Below are 18,562 nucleotides of genomic sequence, written 5' to 3' on the forward strand. Positions count from 1 at the left end.
GATCCTCCACCGCCGTGTCGGTCAGCTGCGCCGCGCACTTCCGCAGCAGCTCCGACCTGGTGGCCCTCATCATCGCCGTAGCGTGACGGAGAGTCCCGAATCTCCGTCGATCTCCTCGCCTTCGCCGCCGTGACGGAGAGTCCGACGGGAGGTAAGATCTGTGCGATTGCAGTGACTGGAAGGAGGTTGGAGAAGAAGGAGGTCGAAGAAGGTCGAGGATTAAATTTTAGGGCTGAATAAAATCTCTGAATTAAATTAATCCTGCCTGGATTAAATTTAATCCAGAAATCTTGTCTGGATTAAATTTAATCCTGCCTGGATTAATCGCAGCTTGGCTATTTTGCAAATCTTAAATTCTATTTAGCCATTTAGCCGCTTGATCCTTTATATAATTATATTGTTATTGTAATGAAAAAGCACCAAAACAAAAAAACTTATAAGTTTTGTTTTTGTTTTTGTTTTATTGTTGAAAAGGAAAGACAAATCCATAAAGTTACATGCATGTGTTTTGGGAAGCCAAATATGGTAGCAGACGTTTGAATATGACTTCTGAAATACTCTCTATCTCCATTCAAAATAAAACTAAATTGCATGTAATTTAAAAAAAAAAAAAAAAAATTACATCGATTTGCAATTCGCGTGGATAGGATTGAACCCCATTACCTTAAACGGCACAAAATTTGTGTATAAAACCTTCGTTAGCCTCGAAGTCTCCCATCGATAACCCTCTCTCAGTTTTGGTCTCTTCTGCGGCGCCATAACTTGTTTGGTAGATTTCTTCTTATTCCATTTTTCTTATTTTATTTTTATCTATTAAGACGCATTTTATTCCCTGTATATTTCGTTGTTCAATCAATCTAATGAACTAGTTGAGCAAATGAAGGTTGGATTTTGTCCAATTTCATTTTTCTGGCTTTCCTGTTGTCTATGCTCAGCAATTTCTTACGAACTCTCTGTGCCATTTATAACCTGATTCATGTGTTTTTGTTTTGTCGCTGAATAGCAACGAAGTTGCGATCTATCACGAAATTAATATCAAAGAGTGAAGCGATTCCTTTATAGCCCCCCATGATATGTTAAGAAATTTACAGACAACAATCGCATGGTATATATACATCTACGCAGAAAACGTAAACTTCTTTGTTTATTTGGTGTGAGACATTAAATTATATCAATCTCGTCACACATAACATTATATGTAGATGTCGTTGTTTAACCTAAGGAATTAGTTCAGCAAAAGACTCTCATAAGATTAAGGTTGAATTTTGTTCAATTAGATTTCATAAGATTAGGTTTTTGAAATTGATGATATGTTCTGTGCTCGATCTCTGATGCCTTTTATTTCTTCAAAAGATAATTTGAAGGATGTGTTTTTGTTTTTGTTTGTTTTTTGTTTTTTTTTTTCCGAGATATCAACGAAATTTGAGATTTATTACAAAAATACCTATGACCTAAGGGATTCCCTTTTTAGCTCATGATTTATTACAGATTTTGTGACAACAATTATATTGTGTATATACATCTATGAGGAGGGTGTAAAACTCTTTTATTTGGAGAGAAATAATTAATGGCTCTTTTTAACCTGTTTCCATGTTCAGATTCACGCCATGGAGACTTTGGCGGTTGTTGGAGGTGAGGATTCTGAGGGCGATGATGGTAATTATGAAGGTGTTTCAATGAATCGGAGTAGCGACATACCAAAGGTAAATCCATTACTCACTAGCTTGTCATGGAAATGATTTATTCGAATATATTTTTTTTAAAAGCGGTTACTTGTTCCGACATTTCTGTTTGAGTATATGATACGTTGTTGTAGGTTTTGTTTTTACTTTGACAAGCATTTGAATCTGAGTTTATTTATTTTTGCTTTTTCTAAATTTGGGGACTTATTGTTGCAAGTAGAGAATAGGTAATTGGTGATCTGTGTTTTGATTTCATGGTTCATACGTGCTATTCCATTCAATTCAACTCTATTATTAAATACTATCAATAAATTTGCATTTCGGGAATTGAATCTATGAGAATCGCACGATATTTCCACTGTTTTCTAAGTTTATATTTCGAATTGTGTATCCAAGTATTGTCTCAAGTTTTGGTTATAGTTTATAAGGAAATTATTTAGAACTCGAGTTCAAACTCAAAGGTCATTATTTTTTTGTTAGTGATTGGCTTACTTCCATTTGTTTTTTTTTCGTGAACTAAAGTTAGAGTCTTTTTTTGGGAGACAAACCTACTTACTTCTACCTTGTTCAATGAATAAATTAAGAATTTAAATTTCCTATTAGCTGTTTCGTTTTGTGAGTTGGAATTAGATTTTTCCTTTAAAAGTAATTTATAGACCACCTTGGTTGTGGCCGACCAGGATTTTTCGGGGAATCTTACGTCGAGATAAAAAAAAAATAGCAGTGTTTTTTTTCTGTTTTTCTTGTAGCCCATTTCTCAGACAGTTAAGCAGAAAAGAATGATTTTTTTTTTTTTTGGAAAGCTGGACATGGAACTGAATAGCTTGGTGGGAAAGAAAACCGAGTTAGGGGAAGGGCTATCGCTTCTTCGTCACTCTCCCAACATCTCGGAGAAACACCAAGGATCCAGCAAAGTCAACAAGAAGGTCTTAGGGAATTCCAAGATTGCGTTGGCTTGGATGTTGATGGACAAGAGCAGCTTCATGAGCATTGTCGATCACCGATTTGCTAAGAACTGTTGTGTACAATAACAGGTACATAATCACTATAGGAAGGAAAAAGAGATGAAGAAAAAGTCTCAAAAATGATTTTCCCATGATGTTTATGTTTTGTTATATGACAGCTCGAAGTTCAGGAGGATCGACTTCAAAGGTTTTCAAAGGTCGAGAGTCTTGAACTTGAAGGCCATTGCGGAGCTTTGTTCAAGGTGCGGGTTTTTCCTTGAGGAGTCTGACATTCAAACTGATTCCGATTTTTATACGGCCAACGCTGCAAGAAATATCGTGAATAGAAGACCATCTAGTAGAACGCATAGCATTTAGCTATCGATCGATGACCTGTGCCTTAAGTTTTATGATACTTCGAAGACAAAAAATCTAATCTCGTGTTCTTTTCTAAATTTTTATGTTGTTTCTTGGTTTTGGACAGACAAAACATAAACTCTTCACAACGGGAAAGAAGAAAAAGATCCAGAGAGCCGCAAATGCAGAGAACCAGTTTTGGAGAGAGCTTGACAGTCTTGGCATTGCTCATCCACTTGAACATAGTGAATGAAAATGAAAGAGTACATTTCTGCAACAATGAGGATTGGAGTCTGAATCAGAGTATAACATTTATGTTAATCTCAATTTTTACTTGGCCAGTGTTGCCTCGACCAGCGTCCCCGGCTACCCTGCCTTTGAAAATATATGCCTTAAGGTACATTTAGAAGTCCGTTATCATGTGTTTTTTCTTTAGTGGCCGAAATATTAACCAAAATTGAGATCCGTTACAAAATGAAGTAGAGGACACGGTTTTCAAACTTCTACTCTTGATTGGTCCAGAAGAGTAAAATGTTGTATTTAAGATCATGATATGTTACTGATTTATTGGCAACTATAGGATAGTGCGTATTTTTCTATGAAAAGAATGTTGTAAGACTCTGTTTATTGTCTGTTAAACAGTTAATAACTCTTCGTCAACTGTTTTCGCGTCCATATTCGCTTTATGGAAACGTTGTCGGTTGACGTTGACAAAGATTTCGAGGTAATGGAACGGAGTAGTGACATACCAAAGGTAAATCCATTAACCACTTGCTTGTTATGGAAATGATTATTATTATTTTTTTTAAAATTGCCATTATTATCGTTTTTGAAAGAGAAGGAAAAAAGAATTATTGCTCTCATTTTGTTCGCTGCAGGTACAGATGCATCGTAGCTGATATGTTTCCATAAGATCAAGATCGACAGAACTCTCGAGTCCAACATAAGCTATATATGGGTGGATCCGTGACCCGTACCTCTGGTGAAGTGGAATTGAGCTTTATCATAAGTTACGGGTCGCGGATTTACCGGATCTGATCTCGAAGTCGCATTGTTGGCTTGGTTCGTTGTGGAAATTAATGACTTCGTATTTGAAAATTCTTATTGTGTAACTTCATTCTATTTTTTTCGATAATAATATAAGTAATCTTTCCATATAAGTTCATTTAGCTAGTGTATATAGTTCATTGCAATATTTGAACGATAAATAAATAAAGTACGTGATATAAATATTACTAGCGAGAAAAGTGAAATGGTCTTCCATATAAGACAAGAAATCAAAACTGATGTCATCGAGTTTTGTTTCTGTTTATTATGTGATGATCAATCTAGTACAAGAGGGGAAACACTCAACGGAAGACATAACAAGCCCCACACAACTTGGGTTATTACAGACACAAATCAACGGAACTTAATCATACACACCATAAATTTTGAGACACCAATAATGCTACAAATACACAAGGATATATGTCTCTAGCTTCCACCGAATATAGCCTTGAGCCTGTTGATCTCGACGGGGTCGATGAAGGTGTTGGCAGCCATCAACTCAGTAGGGAAATCGTTTCCGAACAAATTGAATGGCACGAACTGGATGCCAGGGCTGCCGCTATTGAACCCAACGAAGAACGTGGCTGGTTTCGAGTTTGGGGAGTTGTATTGGAAGTGCAAAAGGCCTTGAGGATAGATCATAACGTCGCCTTTCTTAAGGGTCGTGAGGTATACTTTGTTATCTGAGGAAATGACGCCGGAGGTTAGGGTTCCCTCGATGAGGATAAGGATCTCGGAGCCCCTCGGGTGGGTGTGGAGAGAGACGACACCACCAGCGTCCAAGTCCAGACGAGCCAAGGCAATCCCTAGCCCGTTCACACCTGGGAAGTTGTTGTAGAATGCACCGGCCACCCCTGCTTTGAGAATGTTCGACGTGTTTGTGCGGGGCCTGAGTCCCGAGAACACGAAATCACTTGCCGTGACTTTTGATTGCTCTTTGCAAGGAAACCCTGACGGGGTCTCTTGGGATGTGTAGTCGGCGATACAAAAGTCTTGGACAGCCCCGAAAGACGTTGAGAAGAGGAGGAAAAAGAGAAAGAGGGAAGAGAGTACTGTCATCGTCTTCATGGTCAATTTAAGATTGTTTTAGTGGTGTTATTTTTGTTATTTGATGAGTAGTTTTAAGTTGTGGCCTGGGGTTTTTATAGGGTTTCATGTCTTGTTTACCACGCGTCGTTTATTCTTATATCATTTCAATTATATGTGTACAAAGTTATAATAAATATTTGAAAAAATAACGAATACTTACTTGATCCATAAGTTAACGCAACATCTTTAAATTATCAATATAAGCTCGGTCTGTGTTTGACGACCTTGTATAAATATGTTTAGTGTATAATAATGTTAGACATCGAAAGAATAAAGATAAGTTTATTTGTCGGGGGGAACATTATGGAAATTTTAAGATGTTTACCATGAACTGTTTAAGATATTATATTATATCACCTTAATGCGCAAAGTCAAATAATCTTGAAGCGTGATAACAAATATTAATTAAGTCTGCTTTGAATTACTTTCGCTTTGAATGGTTTTAAAAATTACGAAAATAATTTAAAACCTATTAAGCCCGTTTATACTTGAGAGTGATTCATGGGTATTCAAGAGAGAATTAGACTAAGTTTACCCAAACACTTACCGATGCTAGAATCCTAGAACCGACCAAATCCTAGAAACGAACGAAGTCACATCACTTCGCTCTACATTCATTTGACAAGTCTTTATTTTATTATTTTACCCATTTTTGCATTTTATTTCATTTTCACTTCAAAACCATTAAAAACTCCCATCATTTGCATTCTCATAACTCATTTAGATTCTCTTAGTAGACATCGATTAAATAGACAAATTTTTCGTGGGATCGATATCCATGCTTAATGCACACTTTATTAGTTGACGACACGTGTGCTTGCATCGTACGAGGAATTTTCTAATCAATGGAATTTCTCCATCAAGCATCCTTTTCACCTAAGTCGTATCACCTCTGTTCGGAGATGCTCTTACTCGCTACATGAAGATTAACATCACATCAACCAATCATTGCCATATGACAATAGTAAATAGCTGAGTCAATATTAACCAACTTACCTCGAATAAAGCCTTATGCATTAAGCAAAAATAAATAAATAAATAAATAAATAAGTAAATTAGCCTTATACTAATTCATTCTTTCCAAGTTTTGCACTGTTTTGATCTTGGGTAACTTTTAAATAATGATTTTGATATGATTTTATTTCTCTGATCTTTATGTTATATATTTTTTAACAAATATACGTATACGATTAATATTCTCATAAATATATATTTAGGTTGTAATTCACAACAAGAATTAATGGTTTGCGCGGCAGATACGTCCTGCCGGGCAAACTCCAAATCTTATATATCAAAAGGCGGGACATTGTTCGCGGGGTATAGATTTCAAGTTTGTGCGACAGATTTAAAATATTTGCGTTGCATATATTAGTCCACCAACGTTTTCATATCTTCTCCACCGAAGTCCTCCATCAAAGTCGTTGCTCGTCCTTCTTCTCATCTTCTCCATCTTTATCCATTGCTCCACTGAATCCCAATACACGCCGCCGCCTCTCCTTCAACGTTGCTCCACCATAGCCTGTCTGTCGTCACCTCCACATGTATATTTAATAAATTTATTTGTTTGTGTAATTTCTTTTTTGGAATTTTTATACCACACCTTTACTATGAATAAATATAGCAAATTAATGATGTCTCAAAATTAAATGATTAGTTAGTATTTAGTCGAAGTTTGACCTTATATTTATACTTATATGTATTCCTGATACTTGATGATCATGATAATTTCATGAGCTTTCGTGCAAACTTCGAGTCACGGTGTCTGTTTGAATACATAATAATAAGATATTCAAAAGATGTCGAATATTCATTGTATAATATTTTGTGCATAGAAATACTAAGCATTCATTGATAGGCTGATTATTTTATATGCTTATCCACTGAACTGACAGTGAATATTAAACTTATAATAATGATTGATCGGCTTTCAAGTATATATGTTCATATGGTCTTATATCTAAGAATAATCGTAAGGTGTAACCTATAACAATTAACAAAGGCTTTAGAAACTCGGATAATAAAAGACCGTATTAAATAAAAGGATGTTGAATAAGTCAAGTTCACAAGTTGAATAAGTCAAGTCCACAAGTTGTACACAAGTAATGCAATTTATTATTTAGCATTATCTAATGTATATATAGTTATATACATAGTCAATTTTGGATATTACGAGACGTAAGACAATTTGCATTTAACGTGCTAACAGTTCCATAACTTAATACCAGCGTCGCTGTATATCAATACAAATTTTATTTTAGTGTTCATTATATTTATATCACACGACTATTTTAACGAATTATTCGCATCTTGATTCCCAAATCTCATGTGGAATTATCAAATTCCCTTTTTTTATTATAATTATTGGCTACCTTTTGTACATATCGTTCACTACGACAATTATTCAAGTGTGATATTGATATCGTGACTGTATCAAAAAATGTCGCCGCTAAAATCTCATTGCTAGCTATTACAAAATCACCGTGCACAACTTGTAGCGGTTACACTATAGGAGTGTAACATAAGCCGCAATTTATCGCGTCTATTATATGTCCGGCTATTCGACAGGAGATCTATTCTCACCTTTTAGCACGAGTATATACATATAGAGGTTTTTTCAATATATTTATCTTAATTATTTAATTACATATTATTCATATAATAATATATATATATCATTCATTCCAAGTTCAAATGCAAATAAGATATAATTTCATTCAATCTATAGTAATACAACGCTACAGAATTTGATTTCAGTGTCTGATCTTGAGCTTTTGAAACCCCAGCAACACTACTGTCAACTTGTCAAACCAAGCTCTTGGGCTTGCTTCCAGCCATATAGACATATAGAGCTTTTTTGAGTTTGCGGACGTGTCAAACCCTTGTGGCTGGTCCATATAGACATCCTATGCGAGCACTTCATTGAGAAATGTATTGTTGACATCAAGCTGTTTGACATCCTAGCCCTTGTAGACAGCCATGGTGGGCACAATTCGAACAGTGGAAGGCTTAAACACTGGACTGAAGGTTTCTGAGAAATCCACTCCAGATGTTTGAGAGCAGCCTTGTGCCACTAAATGAGTTTTGTGCATTTGCGGAGAGCCATCTGGGTTGTATTTGAGCTTGAGAACCCATTTACTTCCAATGACATGATGAGCTTTTTCATGAGGGACAAGAAACCAGGTGTCACTATCCCCGAGAGCTAGCTCGTATCTCCGAGTTCATGGCATGAGTTCATTTTGGAGCAACACGAGCATGATTCATTGTATCTGGTTCAACTGGGCCAATGGTCAAGGCTAATGGATGCTTAGAGATAGTGAACAATCTTGGTTTATGAAATCCTACCTTAGAAATTATTGTTATGGTGTGTGTATTTTTGGTCAAGTGCCTAGTTAGGTCAGGCATATTGAGGTCAGAGTCTACGTTCTCAGCTTTTGGTATTTATGGCATTTGTGGTAAACTAGTCTGACTGTTCAAAAAAAGGTAAGTGTATAGAGATGGTATGGTTTATGGGTGTGTCTGAGTGTGGGATTGGATTTGAATTTATGGATCTAAGTTGTTGTGCCTGCAACAAGAGAATCACTTGTAGATGGACAAGACAAGTTTGTGTTAGGAATTCTTGTCCACGAGAGATAATAAATAAATGATTACTAAATAGAATAATGGTTTACTTTATTAGCATCACATGATTAGTGGGTTGAAGTCTAAATATCAGAATCAATAGCAACTATCATCCGTAGCCTCCGTATTAAACTGAGTCACATGTTGGGCACCTGAGTTCGGGCGGTGTAGCTAAAACATGGTCGATGACTGATACATGCATGGATAGTTGTATCTAAAGTCATATAAGCGGAATACTAGTGAAAGTTGATCACGACATGCGAGCATCTTGCACTTGTGGTAAGTGTACGAACCGGACAGACTTGGTTGTAGATGTCTCGTTTAAGTATCGTTACGACACACAAACCGGGGTCGCTATGATGGTCACAGTGAAACTTGATATAAATCCTGAAGTGATCATGGACACTGGATCATGTTACTGTGCTCTTTGACTCATTCGCTAAAAGGCTACTATCATGCTAATAAGAGCTTATGTTTTGCGAGTTTCGGAGCATGATTCGAGTGAGAAGTGATTGACAGATACGGAATCCAACCTTCCTGAAAGAAGGTCAATGTTCAATCACCTAAGGGTTGATTCCAGAATCGATAGATTGTCGGCACTTCCGATGTATGTACGTTCGGAAGAATCTTTCGCTGGAGAAGCAATAATGCTTAGGGTATATATGTATCAAGAAATGTATAACGGATTAATTGATCACCTTTTCTCGATACGGGTTGAACCCAGAGGATCTTGATCACGTACTGACTAGATCACTGCACACTCGTCATGATGAATAAATATAATTCTAGTATAAAGGAGAGTTCAGTCTTGGCGTACATAGGTGGAGTCTGACCAAGATTAGACAAATCGATGTGGAAAAGAGAAAGGACTGTCTTTTCATCGGGTTTATTAAGCTTCTATTACCATGTCCATAGTCCCCGATTCGTTTTCGATAAGAAGAATAAAGAACCTCTAATAATAATGTGTTTCATTATTATAATCTCACAAGCTGTAATTATGATTGACAACATCAATTCTGAAATATGGGTATTTGTATAATTAAATAGTTATTTATGGTAGTAGTAATTATTTATTGTGTCCTCAAGTAAATTATTAATCAATTACTTATTTGTTTATTGTTTGACCAAGTAAATAAATAATTATTTAGGTTTTAAGCAATTGAGCCTTGCACCAAAGTAGGAATCGAATTTTTAGGATTTGGCACAGGGATATAGGCGCAAATCCTCTTGGCCATGAGGTAGAATTTCGTCCACTACCATATTGGTATTTACCAATATTTTCTCTTTAGTTGTTGAAATAAAGGAGCGAGAAAAATATTTAAAAAGAAATAAGATATCGTTAGTTATTCTCTCTCACGAATATTTAGAGAGAATAATATTTAAAAAGAAATAAGATATTGTCATTTATTCTCTCTTATGAATACTAGGAGAAATAATATTTAAAAGGAAATAAGATATCGTCATTTATTCTCTCTCATGAATATTAGGAGAGAATAATATTTAAAATGAAGTAAGATATTTCCATTATTCTCTCATAATTAAATATTCTTTATTCAAACATAAAATAAAATCTCATAGATATTAATCTGATGGCTAAGAGAGAAAGTAGGATTCATAAGATGAGATCCAAGGGCCAAGCTTTGATTCACTGGTGTGAACACAATAAAATGAAATAATATGTTTTGGAAACTACAGAGAATATATCGTTTGCACTACTATAATAGGGGGTTCATGAGTAGAGAAAATGAAAGCTTTGGAAAGCCAAAATTTTCGTCCATCTCTAGGAGTGGCCGATTCTCTCTCTCTCTCTCTCTCTCTCTCTCTCTCTCTCTCTCTCTCTCTCTCTCTCTACCCCTTGGAATTGCTCTATTCCGTTCTTAAAAAATAAGAGTGAGATCTTAAAACAATATTTGTTTCTTGATCGTGTAAGATTAAAGAGTGTGGTCCCACGTCGTATTTCTTTATTCGTCCGAAGATTATGTTTTGAAAGATTACGGTGTCATCAAGAGGAGTGTGAGGATCTGGAAGCTTGAAGGAGGAGATCAAGGCGTTCAAAGATGAGGATTTAAAAGCTTGAAGAATGATATCAAGGCGTTTGAAGACGGACTGAAAAAACTTGAAGTTTCAATTCGTGAGCCCAATCCGTAAGTTCTCTATATACCTTGTTCTTTGTTCTTATTGGTTGCTTGACATGTTAGAATGCTTTCATTATTTAATTGATAAAGTAAATCTAGATCTTGTTAGATAACCATACATTTAATTAGCTCTTGTTAGTGTAATTAATTTATTCCACAACTTACATGGTTATCAAGATGAGCAAATAATTACAACAAGTGGTATTGGAGCGATTGTTTGTGTCCGATATCGCTCGTGTTTCTTCAATAAGTTGTATCAGAGCGATTGTTTGTATCTGATACCTAGTTACTTTTCCCAATAAGTAGTATTAGCGATTGTTCGTGTCTGATATCCTATGTGCTTTATCGATGAGTTGTGTCAGAGCAATCGTTTGTGTCTGATACCTCCCCTCGTTCACCAACAAGTGGTATCAGAGCGATTGTTCTTGTCTGATACCACTCGTTCGGTCACCAACAGTTTGACCCACACATTTGCTCATAGATCAAAGGACTAAATTGAAAGGATGGTAAATGATTGGATCAATGTGAGCTTGCTGAACACTAGACTTAATGAAAAGAGATTTGTATGGGATCACATTTCATTGAAAACAACATTTCTAGTGATGTATATTCTGCCTGATGGGAGAAGACATTTGTAAATCTTATGTTGAGAGCTATAACCAAGAAAGAGACATTTTGACCTAAACTGAAGCTTGTAAGAGTTGTAAGGTCTGAAATGTGGAAAAACAGAACACCCAAAAACTTTCAGAAATAAATAGTAAGGATTTTTGTTTAAAATAATTTTGAAAGGACTTGAAACTTCCATGACCTCAGTTGAGCCTGTGCAAGCATTAATGTGAGTCCTAGCTCAACAGTGTTCCTATGTTTTCTTTCAACTCTACCATTTTGACCATGAACATGAGAGTATGCGTGTTGAAAATGAATACCATGTTACTTCAAAAAAAGAGCAAACATCATGTATTCACCACCCCAAATCACTCTGAATGCTATAGATAGAAGTGTTTAAACATTTTTCAACATTTTTTTTAAGTTTTTTGACACATTTAGTGCTTCTTATTTTAAAGACAGGGGATATATCCGGGTAAATCTAGAAAACTCATCTATGAAACTTATGTAGTGCCTGAAACCATGAGAAGATTTGTGTGGTGATGGTCCCCACAAATCCGTGCGAACTAGCTGCAACGGTCTCGTAGCTTTTGAATTTGAAGGTTTGAAAGGCAAGGTATGATTTTTTTTTTCCATATTGACATGCATCACATAAATGGTGTGGATCATTTATTGACTTCAGAATTTTACATTCTTTCAATACATTTGATGCAACTTTATTGCAAGCGTGACACAAACGTCTATGCCACTGTTGAAATTGTTTAGACAAATTGCTTAGAAAACATTGAGAAACAAGAAAAAACAGACTTGATAGACACATGAGCATTACACGGATTTTGAGAATAACAATTTTGATCTAGAGCAGCTTCTGGTCTTGTCATGAGATACAATCCATTTTCAAGTGTCCCTTGTAGAAGATCAACATCTGTTCTTAGATGCTTTACTACACAAGTGTTAGTATAGAATTCAATAGAAACATCATTATTAGAATTGAGTTTAAAGACACAAATAAGATTTTTCTCTTAATATCCTGTACTCTAAGGACATTGTTCAACTTAACAATTTTGGTTCTATGTTTGCCTAGAATAGTTGAACCAACATGAGTTATATTCAAGCACTTGCCATTGTCAACCATGAGGCTTTCTTTGCCTTTGTAGGTGTTGTTGAGTTCCAAGTTCTCCAAGCCAGTTGTGACATAATTTGTTGCACCTGAGTCCATGTATCACACAGGATCAATCACTGATCTCTAAGCCGGCGAAATATGCACCTGGGAGGATTCATCGAGTGTATGCCAGCACGTTGTAGCAATGTGACCACAAGCTTTCCACATATATGGCATGTTGGACGGGAATTTTCTCGAGCACCTTGAGTGCGTCCTCTTCCAGATCGGCCTCAACCACGCGCCTCTGAGTAGTTTACGTTGGCTCCATGAACGCTGACTTCGAGAACTTCATTTTGTTGTTCAATCCTCATCTCTTAAGAGAGAGCCATAGCAAGTACTTCTTGAACTGTGAGTTCTAAGACTCTTTCATCACCGGTTTGGAAGCGATTTCTTATCGTCGTAACGATGACATCATATTCAGATGGCAATACCATAAGGATCGTCATAATCAAATCGTCCTCTGAGATTTCACTTCCAGCCAAGAATAGAGAGTCAACAATGCTCTCCATTTTGGCGAAGTAGTCTGAGATGTTCATGCTTTCTTCGTGGATTAAAGATGAAGCTTGAGCGGCATAAAACCGCCTAGGAGATGACTGTGAATCGTCCTTCGAGAGTGCTCAAACACCTCTCAGTGTACGAATTCGACTCATCGATCGGAGAATCGTTGTGGATAGAGATGACAAAAGCCATCTAAGAAGATACTGATCTTCTTTGTTTCATCGATCGAAATCGGGATTCCGATGCATTTCCTTATCTCCTTCAGCATTGATCACTTCAGTGAACTCAACATGAGACATTTTCTTCCCGTTGACGAAGCCTTGGATGTTGTGGCCATTGATCGTCTTAAGAACTTGTGAACGCCATGCTGAATAGTTATCCTTGTCTAGTTTGATTAAGATCGCCCTGTTGAGAGTTGGCGTGAAGTGAGAGCTCAAGCCTTATCTTTGAGACAGGTCGTTGACTTGTGATGGTGATTAAGATAAAGCTTTGAATGCCATGTTCGATCCCTCTTATACCAAGATAGAGTTTGAGAGTAAACGCACGAAGTACTTGAACAGAGAGAGAATCTTCTCTGATACGTAAATCTCATTAATTTGTTGTTAATTGATTTGTACAGTATAAATACAAATGACTTGTGACATACACACTTTTACATGTGGTAACTGATACCGTTACGGCTAACGAACTTTACACCAGTCTTTGGTATGTGCTGGTTCTGATGTGGCAGTGATGCGGCTGCAACTGTGCAACATGTCACGACTGACTTGGAGCCTTCTCTAACAGGTCACAATCGAAAAAATGTTTACCCTATGATATGAATATTATGTGTCTTGTTGTGCTAGCTTATAAACGCTTGAAATTTAACAATTTACTATTAAGTTGATAAATTAGATTATTTAGAATGAAGGATACTTATTTATGTTTTAACTTTAAAAGAAGTTAACAAAATATTAACAAATTTACAAAAAAAAAATTATCTAATCATTGTTTAAAAGTTATAGAAATTATTGCAAGTACATGTTATATACATACATACATATATACATATATATCGCTGTTATTTCCATATCTTCAGAAATTAGAATAATCCAAATCAGGTCAAGAAGGTAAAAACTGAAATACACAAAATTTCAGTATGAACATGATAACTGCTAAATTTATGATGTTACATAGAAAGAAAGATACCAACTTTACAAGCATGGACAGAGCCATAAATTTTAGGTAGGGGAGCTAATATGCGGGGGAAAAAAAATTGAGGGTTGATTTGTGAATTTTTCAGGTAAAACATCATTTCATATCATCTTTTTGGATTTGGACAAGTGGCGGTTTATTAAGATAGACAAGAATAAAACAAAATGCAAATGAAAAAAAAGGGAAGGAAATTGGTAGAAATGACTAAGGTTTTCGTACATTTGCGGGAATAGTCACTACTACAAAACACGTAATAGAAGTTGCTATATTTGTGTCACTTACACTTTTGAGCGACGCTCAAAGTAAATCTGCTAGGGTTTGGATGACATGGCGCGTAGCGAGAGAGCCATCTGGATTTAGCAGAGTATCGCTTATCAGTAAAGTGACACCAAGATATAAAATCGGCAAGAGAATTCAATTGGGCATCGCTTTACTATCAGTAGACGCATAAAAAATTGCGGTTCAATAAGTAGTGGACACGTTAAGGGTGGCATCGGTTTTTTCTCGGCGACGCCACGTGTTAGGGGCGTCGCCTTTAATACTTTGTTTATTATCACGACTCTCACTCTGTCACCTTCTTCTCTTCGTCGTCATCGTCAAAATAAAATCCGATCATAATCTCAATAAACTCCGACCACGCCACTCTATATCCTACCACACTACTCGTCGCCGGCATCGTTCCTTCCGCCGATTTATCGAGCCGTCTGTCTCTCCCTATCTCGCGAGTAAGAGAATTTATTTTCTAGGCATTTTGATTTTGGAGATTTTTTATTTTAAGGTTTTTTATTCAATATCGGTGATTACCACGTGGATTTGTCGGTCTTTGTTCCGGTCTCTGCCCCATCGCTGCCCCTTGCTCCGATCGCCGCCAAAAATCCTAAACACGCTCAAAGTTTGATTTGGCATTCTAACTAAAGAATCGATGGCGGAAAACTTCGACATCGTACAGATTCGCCTGCCTGGAAACGTGCTAAATCAAAGTGGCCAGTGTTCGGCAAAGGGTCTAGAAATCTTCGACTCGCTCTCTCATCTGATGGTATTAATCCACATACCCTACAAAGCAGCAGATACAGTTGTTGGCCCGTGGCTCTTGTGACGTATAATCTCCCATATTGGTTGTGCATGAAACGCAGATTCATGATGTTGTCTCTACTTATATCGGGTCCCACACAACCAAATAACAACATTGATGTGTATTTTATTCCATTGATAGATGAACTGAAGTTGTTGTGGGAAACACCTTGGTTGTGCTTGCAATTGGGAATATCGTCGCATCTGGAATTCTAACGATCGATGAGAACCCGACTGTCGTTATTCACACGAGGCCTCTAGATGAATCAAATGTACGAGTTGTTGTGATGTTTGTAGAAGAGGATCACATGAACGATCCACTTCCAATCCCTGTGAAGGAAGAGATGTTGATTCTATCCGACACGCTAATGTCCATTGTTGCATGGCCAAGTTATAGTAGAAGATGAAAAAGTAAGTAGATTAATTATATATATATATATATATATATATATATTATGTATTAGTGAAGATGTCATTGAAAAGTGTATGCAGGTTAAGGAACAAATTAAAGCTTGAAGAAGAAAGACAAATCAACTCTAAAAACACCTAGAACGCAACCAAAATTTCACCCACCACCTCATCCGACGGTCCCGCTCACTCAAGATGTTACTAACCCGATTACGACATTGTTGGACATCATGGACAGTGCTAGGGTTGATTATTTGTACACTATGGACACCGATCCAATAGTATTTGGCACGCATGCGAGTTTAATGGTGTTAAAAGAAGACATCATGCATTTGTTAGCATCCAAGGAGATTGGAGCCACACCTATTATGATATATATAAGGTATATACTAAAATAAATTTCTTCATTTTAATTACAAAAAGTTGTATTTAACTTATTCATTGATTAGGCACTTGTACACACATAATCCCCGAGGAGGTGAATATCGATTTGTAAACCCGCAAGAAGTTGAGATCTATGTTAAACGTAAAAACTTTAATGATCGAGTGAGTCGTATCACATCTCGATTGGGTGCTTTGAGAGGAACGCAAATTTTGCTAATACCATGGAACTTTTCGTAAGATTGTAATACCTCTAAAATACACTACTACAAAATTGATTTTATGATGCGCAAGACTATCAGATGCGACTAGTCGCATCTAAATAACTTTTAGATGCGACTAGTCGCATCTGATAGTCAATCAGAAGCCGAAAAAATTCGCTCAAATTGTCTTTTGATTTTGACAATCCGATGCGACTAGTCGCACCTGAAAATATGATGAAACTTACTGGTGCGACTGTGTCGCATCAGATAGTTTTAAATTTTAGGCGGGCCTCAAACCCCCCTCTTTTATTTCATTAATATGACGTGGCGAATGAAATTTTTATTTTTTTTTATTATAATACGGTGCGACTAGTCGCACCTGAAGATTTTTTTTTATTATAATCCGGTGCGACTAGTCGCACCTGAAGAATTATCAGATGCAACTAGTCGCACCTGAAGAATTATCAGGTGCGATTCTGTCGCTCCGTAGCCGCTGAAACTTGTTTTTTTTTTGTAAACTCGTTTTTCTCTCTCCCTCTCTGCGAACTTCTCTTCTCCGTCCTCATTAGCCGACTATTCCTCGCATCTAAAGTCGCACCTGATGATACTTTCAGGTGCGACACTGATGCTTTCAGGTGCGACTTTAGTCGCACCTGATGCTATTAATTGTACTAGTGATATTATGTGTTTATTGTTATTTTTTATAATCATTAATAAGTTCAGAATTTTGTTTATTTAGGAGGCAATGGATCCTTTTGGCCATGGAAGGGGATGGTAATGTGTATCATTTTGATCCTCTTCATCAACCTATTCGGAATGATCTAAAATCGGTCATTTCAATATAAGTAATAAATTTGTGTAGTTTTGACATTATATAACTACATAGTATTGTGCATTTATATTTATGAAACTTATTTTATGTAGAGTGCACGAAAAATATTTAGACATACCTTTGAAGGTCAAAGTTACTATATAACTTACATAATTTAATATCTTCAAATGATATTGATTATATTTGATCATAGGGCCCAAAACAACTGTCAGATACGGAGTGCGAATATTTTGTCTTACTCATGAGGAGAAACTTTTTTTAGAGGGAGATCATTTCTTAATATATTGTGTAACGTTTCTTAATATGTTCATATATTTTGATTTCAATTGTGGTTGTTTCCAACTTACAATAATGCAAACATGGACGGACTTCGAAAAGATTTTGCAAGTATTATTGTAGATGGTACATTTATATCTTTATCTCAGTCTCACTACTACAAATTTAATTTTCTAGTGCGGAAGGGTATTAGGTACGACATGTCGCACCTAAAACTCGCATCTAAACGGGCATCAGGTGCGACATATCGCACGGGATACCGTTCCAGAAAACTAAAATTTTCGCTAATTTTAAGTGGTATCCGGTGCGACAAGTCGCACCTACAAGTTTCAAAACTTTTAAGCTGGCCTAAAATCCCTCCGGTTATTTTCACTGTCTATATATTGAAAATTAATTTTTCTAACTTTCCGGTGCGATATGTTGCACCGGATATCATTAGAATTCATTTTTCCTAATACTATCCAGTGCGACAAGTCGCACCCGATAATGGCAACAGGTGCGACATGTCGCACCCGATAATAGCAACAAGTGCGACATGTCGCACAGGATTTTAGGTCAGGTTATAAGAACGATTTCCTTCTTCTTCTTCACAACCGCTCTGAACATTTTTTTTTCTTCTTCTCCTTATCCCTGCACGCTCGCCGCCGCTCCTCCTCGCCTCTGCGTTCCCTTCCTCCTTGCTGCCGCCCGTCCTCCTCGCCTCTGCGCTCCCTTCCTCCACGCCGCCGCCCATCGTCCTCGCCGCTGCCCCTCCGCTGTGTGTCCTCCTCGCCCTCTGGGCGCCCTTTTTCCTCGCCGACGGGATTCGAATACCTATGATTGAAAATGTAGGATCTAAAACAAGTCTAATGAATTGTAGGAATGTGTTCGTGTTATTTTGCTATGTTCAGATGCTTGTTTATGAATGATTATGAAATTTAACATGAAAAATTAGTGCTGCTTTTTACCTGTTTTGGTTGGTTTTGAGTACAGTTTGATTGTTTTGCTGTAGAAAAAATATAATGGAAAACGTGTATATATATAATTAATTTTGGAGTCATTCAGTGGAAAAGCGAC

At 36.7% G+C, this 18,562-nt stretch overlaps 2 long non-coding RNA genes and 1 pseudogene across 2 annotated transcripts; 2 read left to right on the plus strand and 1 right to left on the minus strand.

Annotated features, from left to right (window-relative positions):
- Positions 1 to 2,476: 2,476 nt before the first annotated feature.
- On the plus strand, positions 2,477 to 3,173 carry LOC149378981 (uncharacterized). The gene is made up of 3 exons (XR_016294284.1): positions 2,477 to 2,716; positions 2,806 to 2,889; positions 3,111 to 3,173. It is a non-coding gene; the product is annotated as an uncharacterized LOC149378981 (long non-coding RNA).
- LOC149378982 (uncharacterized) lies at positions 3,168 to 4,083 on the plus strand. The gene is made up of 3 exons (XR_016294283.1): positions 3,168 to 3,380; positions 3,626 to 3,737; positions 3,862 to 4,083. It is a non-coding gene; the product is annotated as an uncharacterized LOC149378982 (long non-coding RNA).
- Positions 4,084 to 4,248: 165 nt separating this feature from the next.
- Positions 4,249 to 5,131, minus strand: LOC149378983 (germin-like protein pseudogene; annotated as a pseudogene).
- Between the last annotated feature and the right edge of the window lie 13,431 nt (positions 5,132 to 18,562).

Source organism: Urtica dioica, chromosome 12 (genome assembly GCF_054948205.1).
Source record: "Urtica dioica subsp. dioica isolate 48M chromosome 12, U.dioica_male_clone48M_v1_H2, whole genome shotgun sequence".
Classification (NCBI taxonomy): Eukaryota; Viridiplantae; Streptophyta; class Magnoliopsida; order Rosales; family Urticaceae; genus Urtica; species Urtica dioica.